The sequence below is a fragment of the Galeopterus variegatus genome, unplaced genomic scaffold (assembly GCF_000696425.1).
Source record: "Galeopterus variegatus unplaced genomic scaffold, G_variegatus-3.0.2 Scaffold4986, whole genome shotgun sequence".
NCBI lineage: Eukaryota > Metazoa > Chordata > Mammalia > Dermoptera > Cynocephalidae > Galeopterus > Galeopterus variegatus.
Genome location: NW_007731097.1, coordinates 106,587 through 112,886, shown reverse-complemented (window position 1 = coordinate 112,886; position 6,300 = coordinate 106,587). Strand labels below are relative to the sequence as shown.

The 6,300-nt window shown below is 38.0% G+C and overlaps 1 pseudogene; it reads right to left on the bottom strand.

The window, feature by feature from the left end:
• Window positions 1-3,129: 3,129 nt before the first annotated feature.
• Window positions 3,130-4,244, bottom strand: LOC103604127 (annotated as a pseudogene).
• Window positions 4,245-6,300: the final 2,056 nt, after the last annotated feature.

Below are 6,300 nucleotides of genomic sequence, written 5' to 3'. Positions count from 1 at the left end.
GCAAGGCCTAGCTGCTTAGTCACGTCCTGGCCTATTTCCACTGGGGCCACAGTACTGGGAGTGGAGGCAGCCCGTGCGTAGAACTGGGCGCCGGGTGTGGCGTAGCTCCTCTCAGCCTCTGCGTCCTTCTCCTCCTCTGCTTCTCATGGACTCTGTCCTGGTATGGAGTTGTGACAGAGGGCCAGGCTGCAGTCGCCTTTCCCTCTGCCGCTGCTGCAGCAGACAGAGGATGCCCCATGGTGGGTAGAAGCCTGTGCGAGTAGTGGCGCCCAGGAGAGTGTGATCTGCTGAGGGGGGCTGGAGACTCCATGGCTCAGGGCATGCCCACATGCCTGCAAGAGTCTAGTCTTGTTAATTAGCATATTCATCATTGCCTAACTTAATCTTTACTTTGTGATGAGCACATTTGATCTTCTCTCTTCTAGTTGCTTGATAACATGCAGTAAATTATTGTTGATTTTAGATTCATGGTTGACTGTACTTATTTTTCTACCTACCTGTAATTTTGTGTCTATTAACCAGCCTTCATTATCTCCTGTCCCCTCTCCTGCCTCTAGTTACCACAGTTCTCTCTCATTTTAAGTTCAACTTATTACTAATTTGTTTGGTTTTGTTGTTGTTTGTTTATTCTTTTTTATGTTTTAGCTCCCACATATGAATGAGAAAATGCAGTATTTCTCTTTCTCTGGTTGGCTTATTTCACTGAACATAATTTTCTCCAAGTTTATCCATGCTGCTGCAAATAGCAGAATTTCATTCTTTTCTATGGCTGAATAATATTCCATTGTGTGTATGCACCACATTTTCTTTATCCAATCATCTGTCATGGACGTTTAGGTTGGTTCCATATCTTGGATATTGTGAATAGAACTGTGATAAACATGGGAGTGAGGTTTCCTTTGACAAGATGATTTCCATTCTTTTGTGTATATACCCAGTAATGTGTTGCTAGAGTGAGGTTTCCTTTGACAAGATGATTTCCATTCTTTTGTGTATATACCCAGTAATGTGTTGGTAGGTGTGAAGGTTAATTCTAGATGTCAACTTGGTTAGATGAAGGAATGCTGAAAAACCTGGTAAAGCAATCTTCTCAGGTGTGTCCATGAGGGTGTTACCAGCAGAGATTAGGATGAGAGTCTGAGTGGCCTGGGTGGGAAACCCACCCTCAGTGTGGGTGGGAACTATCCAATCCACTGTGGGTCCAGAGAGAACAAAAGACAGGAAAGAGGTGAAGCTCTCTCTCGATCCACTGGAGCTGGGATACACTCTTCTCTCCTCTTCTCTTCTTTTGAGAAATGTCTATTCAGCTCCTTTGCCCATTACTAAATTGGGGAAGGGAGCTGACATCTGGAACTCTATGTAATGGGTCATACTGCTATGGTAGTAGAGGTGGATGTTTGTCAGCCCAAAATTTATTCATTCATTCACTTATTCATTCATTTTATATAGATTACTAAATGCTGGGCACCAATGTTTTCGTTGGGTTATTTGTTTTGTTGTTATTAAGTTTTTCGAATTCCTTGCCTATTCTGGATATTAGTCCCTTTTCAGATGTGTATTTTGCAAATATTTTCTCTCATTTTGCAGGCTGTCTTCTTGCTCTGTTTATTGTTTCTTTTGCTGTGCAGAAGCTTTATAGTTTTTTCATACCCCATTTGTTTAATACTGTTTTTGTTCCCTGTGCTTCTGAAAAAAAAAAATCTTTGCCCAGACCTACGAGCTGGAAAGGATGTTGAATTTTATCGAAAGCTTTTCCTGCATCTGTTGAGATGATTATATGTTTTTTTTTCTTGCATTTTGTTGATGTGATGTATCACATTTATTGATTTGCATATGTTGAACCATCCTTGCATTCATGAGCTGATTCCAACTTGATCATGGTGTATAATCTTTTTGATATGTTGTTGAATTCTGTTTGCTAGTACTTTGTTGGGAATTTTTACATCTAAGCTCATCAAGGATATTGACCTGTAGTTTTCTTTGTTTCTTGTGTCTTTGTCTGGTTTTGGTATGCGTGATGCTGGTCTCATAGAATGAGTTTGGGAGAATGCTCTCTGCAAGTTTTTGGAATAGAGTGAGAAGGACTGGTATTAAATCTTCTTTAAAAGTTTGATCAAATTCAGCAGTGAAGCTGTCTTCTTCATTGGGAGACTTTTTATTGCAGATTCAATCTCATTGCTCATTATTGGTCTGTGTATTTGTCCATTTTGTGTTGCTCCAACAGAATACCTGGAACTGGGTAATTTATAAGGAAAATGAAATTTATTGCTTACAGTTTCTGAGGCTGGGAAGTCCAAAGTCCATCTGGTGGTGGCAACAGTGGCCTAGGGGTCTCACATTGCAAGATGGTGGAAGCAGAGAGCAGAGAGAGAAAGACAGATCCTCCTCTTCTTATAAAGCCCTCAGAACCATGCCCCTGACCACCATTTTTAATCCATTCACTATTGCAGGTCCTACAATCTAATCATCTCTTCAAGGCTCCACCTTTCAATTACCATCATAGAATTTCCCACCCTATTAATAGTCATAATGAGGGCTAAGTTTCTAATACATAAAACTTGGGGATCACAATTCAAGCTTCAGTGAGTTTTGGGAGGGACATAATTCAATCCACTACAGTCTGTTCCAACTTTCTATTTCTCCTTGTTTCAGTCTTGGTATGTTGTATATATCAAGAATTTTATCCATTTCCTCTAGATTTTCAATTTTTTTGGTGTATAGTTGTTCATAATAGTCTCTAGTTGTTCTTTGTATTTCTGTGGAATCAGTTGTATATCTTCTTTTTCATTTCTGATTTTTTTGTGATAGTTTAAAAGATTTTACTGAAGATGTTTTGTTGTTACAAAACAACAACAACAACAAAACAAAGGGAAGGAAGAAATTACAGACAGAAGGAAACAGATTTGATGCTGCCTGATACTGTCACTGGAAATCCTACCAAAGACAGAACAGGGATGGAGCCTTCAAACTTTTATACTACATGAGGTTTTAAGAACTGTAACTGAAGCACATTGGCAGGGCAGCATGAGAAGATCTGTATTACCACTGGCCATATTGTACCTGTCCTATGGATAATTAGAGTTCTTCTGTTTCCAAAGCTGCCAACCTGGCACCTTTCAGGGATGCTATTCACTGCAGTCGACCATTTAATGAACTTGTCTTCTGCTTTCTTCTCTAAAGTCTGAACCCAGACTATTTTATTTTTGTCAGCATCTTGAAGCTGCTGCTCTATTTCACTCTAGAAACTTTCTCCTTTTTTCCTCAGGATTTTTATCAGCTGTTCTTCTTTGATGACCACTTATATTTTGGGTCTGTGGAGCTGTGTTAGCCGGAGAACCCAGAGTTTCTGTAGTGGATGTGGCTGGCTATTGTAATGATTGTGGTTGAGATTCCTCTGACTGAATCATAATTAATCTGCTACCATGACCTTTGACAATATCACCATTGGTAACTAAAGTATTTTGCTGGGTTAAAGCAGCTTTTAATTTCATTTTTGCTTCTGACTGTAATGGTTGAGGGGAGGAAGGACCTGGAATTCCTGGAGCACTAGGCATCATGGTGACTGGTTGATTGAATTGGACTGCAGCTGGAACATGTACATTAGAACTTATAATTGATGCAGGAATAACAGCAGGCATGGTTTGTCCATTAGGAAGATGTAACAGAAGAGGAAATGGGACTGACACAAGGATAATTGGCCTGTTGGAGGTTTATGCTTAGGTGAATCCTGTCCTTGACATTCGTGAAGGTACTGCCTGCTGAATAATCACATTTGAGTCAGCACTCGTAAACAGCACATTGGGAACCTATAGTGATGCTGGACAAAGGATGGCTTATGTGGGCTATGCAGTTTTTGCCAGTACTTCCTTTTCATCACAGGAGGTAGACTCTGGCTGAGGTAAAGAACTATCCTGGTGAGTTGTTTCTACAACAGAAGGCTTATCAATTTTGTTTCTATGCAGTTTTTGCCAGTACTTCCTTTTCATCACAGGAGGTAGACTCTGGCTGAGGTAAAGGACTATCCTGGTGAGTTGTTTCTACAACAGAAGGCTTATCAATTTTGTTCCTTATGATGGGTGTTGCAAGAGGGGATAAATCTGGAGGCATTTTCAAAATGTCATCTCCTGAAACTTTCTTGAATTTATTTTCAAATGGACTTGCCAACTCATTAAACAAACCAACTTCTTTACAGTTTTACAAGAATCTTGTTGGTGTTGGGTCTGATCTGGCCAAATCCAAGGGCAGTGAATGAAAAGGGTTTGTCATCACTCATCTTCTACAGGTCCTTGTTTTGCCTGGCAGAATTCACACTTAATTTGAATTTCATAAGTTGAACAACTTATCATATCCTCTTTTTCATGGCAAGGATACTTTCTAGTTGATGGGCTATGAGCTTTATTAACTTTGCTGTTAGGAAACTCTCAACTCATATCAAGTCAGCAGTGTTTGTTAAGTTGCCATCTAGTATCTCTTTATAGGTAACCAGTTCATGATCCTTCCAGTTGTCCAGGAGCTCCATGAATTACCATGTTTATAAACTACCCCCAGTTCTGATTTCTGTTATTTGGGTCTTCTCTCTTTTCTTTGTTAGTCTAGCTAATGGTTTGTCAATTTTGTTTATCTTCTCAAAAAACCAACTTTTTGTTTCATGGATCATTTGTGTCTTTTTTCCCCTCTATATCATTTAGTTCTGTTCTAATCCTTATTATTTCTTTCCATCTATTAATTTTGGGGTTAGATTTTCCTTGCTTTTCTAGTTCCTTGAGGTGTAAGAATGTTAGGTTATTTGAGATCTCTCAACTTTTTTTTTTGATATAAGCACTTATTGCAATAAATTTCCCTCTTAGTACTGCTTTTGTGGTATCCCATAGGTTTTGGTACAATGGGCTTCTATTTTCATTTCTCTCAAGAAATTTTTTGATTTCCTGACTTGTTTTGTGTTTGATTCATTGGTCATTCAGGAGCATGTTGTTTAATTTCAATGTATTTGTATAGTTTCCAGAGTTTTGCTTGTTATAAATTTGTAGTTTTATTCCATTGTGGTCTGCAAAAGTACTTGATATGATTTCAACTTTTTAAAATTCGTTGACACTTGGTTTGTGGCCTAAAATGTGGTCTATTCTGGAGAATGTCCATGTGCTAATGAGATGAAGGTATATTTTGCAGTTCTTGGATCAAATGTTCTGTAAATGTCTATCAGGTCAATTTGGTCTAGAGTGCAGTTTAAATCCAGTGTTTCTCTGCTAATTTTTTTTCTAGATGATTTGTGTAATGCAGAGAGAGGGTGTTGAAATCTCTAACTATTATTGTACTGGGGTCTATCTTTCCCTCTAGATCTAGTAATAATTGCTTTATATATCTGGGTGCTCCAATGTTGGGTGCATATGTATTCATGATTGTTATATCCTCTTGCTGTATTGATCCCTTTGTCATTATATAATGTCCCTTTTTGTCTCTTTTTATAGTTTTTGGTTTGAAGTCCATTTTATCCAATATAAGTATAGTTACTCTTGCTTGTTTTTGGTTTCTATTTGTGTGGAATATCTTTTTCTATTTCTTTTCTATTAGTTTATGTGTGTCTTTACTGGTGAAGTGAGTTTCTTGCATGCAGCATATAGTTGGGTCTAGTTTTTAATCCATTTGGCCAATCTATATCTTTTAAGTGGGAAATTTAATCCTTTTATGTTCAAGGTTGTTATTGAAACAACAACCTTACTCCTGCCATTTTTGTAATTTTTTTCTGGTTGTTTTATGTTTCTTTTGATCCTTTCTTTCCCTTTTATTGTTTGTCTTTGTTGTTTGGTGTTTGCTTTTTTTTTTTTTTTCTGTAGTGATATGACACAGTTTCTTTCTCTTTCTTATTTGTGTATCTGATCTACTAGTGGGTTTTTTTTCTTGTGTATTCATCATGGTAGTTATTGCTCTTTTGATTTCAGAAATAGGACTCATTTGAGGATTTTTTATAGGGCCATTCTTGTGGTGGTGAATTCCCATAATTTTCATTTGTCTGGGAAAGACACTATTTCTCCTTTATTTCTGAAGTATAGTTTTGCTGGGTACAGTATTCCTGGCTGGCAGTTTTTTTCTTGTAGCACTTTAAATACATCATCCCACTTTCTCTTGGCCTGTATGTTTCTGATGGGGATTCCCTTACAGGTGACTTGACACTTTTCTCTTGTGGTTTTTAGAATTCCCTCTTTGACTTCTGACAATTTAACTATAATGTGTATTGGGGAGTACCTTTTTGGGTTGAATCTGTTTGGAGATTTTTGAGATTCCTGGATGTGGAAGATTGTATCT